Here is a 1,424-nt window from a genome sequence, read left to right on the forward strand (position 1 = left end):
CGCAGCCATTGTATAAAGGTATAAGCACTTAAAAATTCTTACAAGTCTAAAGCCCAGTGTCCACGATGCTAGAAATCCGTCAGAGACCTCGGATGAAGAAAGAATTGACCAATCGCATTGATCATGTGACTAAATTATTTAGATGTGATTGGTTAATTCTTTCTCTCTCCGAGATCTCGGACCAATTTCTAGCATCGTGGACACAAGGCTTTACAGAAATATGTTACGAGCCTTACGATTCTGCTTAGAATTTAGGTATAATGGCCGCAGCACAGACTCTTGCATAACGCATAATGCATAGTGCATAAGGGAATCGACCAATTGAAATTCTTCTTTTCCATGGAATGGGAAGAAAGGAAAGATTCTGATTAGTTGATTCGCTTATGCACTATGCGTTATGCATTATGCAAGAGTCTATGCTGCGGCCTTTATCTTTGTTATTTACCGAATGTTAAACAAGGATAAATGATGCATTATGCACATTATGCGTGAAACGAAACGCAGCCTATATAATTTAGGAATCGTTTGAGGAAATTTAGGAAAAGTATTTAAACATTTGGATAATAGTATTTTTTTTGTTATTAACAAATTTTATCATGTCAAGTTAGCAGACAGCAATTTTATTTAATGTGTTTTATGAATGAAATCGATTACAAATCATTTGAGGAAGATGTCTTCATTGTTATTTTCATTTAGTAAAAGTCGCTATTTTGTAATTCAATTACACATATTGCGAAAATAAACAAAGCCCGGGTGTAGCGGGTGTAGTAGGTGTAGTATGTACAATGGATGTAATAAACGTAAAATCGTCAAAAATTTGTAGCCCGGATCTAATTATGTACAATAAGAAATCAACTTAATCATGAATCATGAACTTAATTATATTCGGTTAATTTTCTTTACATTCAACTGTGATTGATCAATTTCTTACGGCTTAAGGTAATTATTCGAGCCGCTCAAACCGGCTGTTTCAGCGACAAAAAGGATCACGTGATCAAAATTGACTAATATCATTCTTTCCTTTTTGTCACAAATGGGTTTCATACGTACAAAAATTTTAGTCGTAATTGTAATGGTTCCTGCACACTGGACGCGGAAATGCTTACCGCGCGGCAAAATGCGACGCGGTAATCAATGGCTGCGTTCAGCAGAACGTTTGTTTTGCAACTGTTGGAAGTTTCCTTCGCGCTAATTGGATCATACTTTTAGATCTAGAAGAATGGTCCTATCTCAGCAGACAATCATAAAACGGTTGCAAAACTGTTGAGTCTGCTGAACGCAGCCAATGAACATGTTAGGAGCTGCAAAGCCCGAGACACAATGCGAGGGAATAGCGATAGCGATAGGAATAACACGATTTCAACCTATCAGAAACTGCGTATTCCGATATATCCGATTTCTGATAGGTTGAAATCATGTTATTC

Source organism: Mycetomoellerius zeteki, unplaced genomic scaffold (genome assembly GCF_001594055.1).
Source record: "Mycetomoellerius zeteki isolate Tzet28-1 unplaced genomic scaffold, Tzet1.0 scaffold199, whole genome shotgun sequence".
NCBI lineage: Eukaryota > Metazoa > Arthropoda > Insecta > Hymenoptera > Formicidae > Mycetomoellerius > Mycetomoellerius zeteki.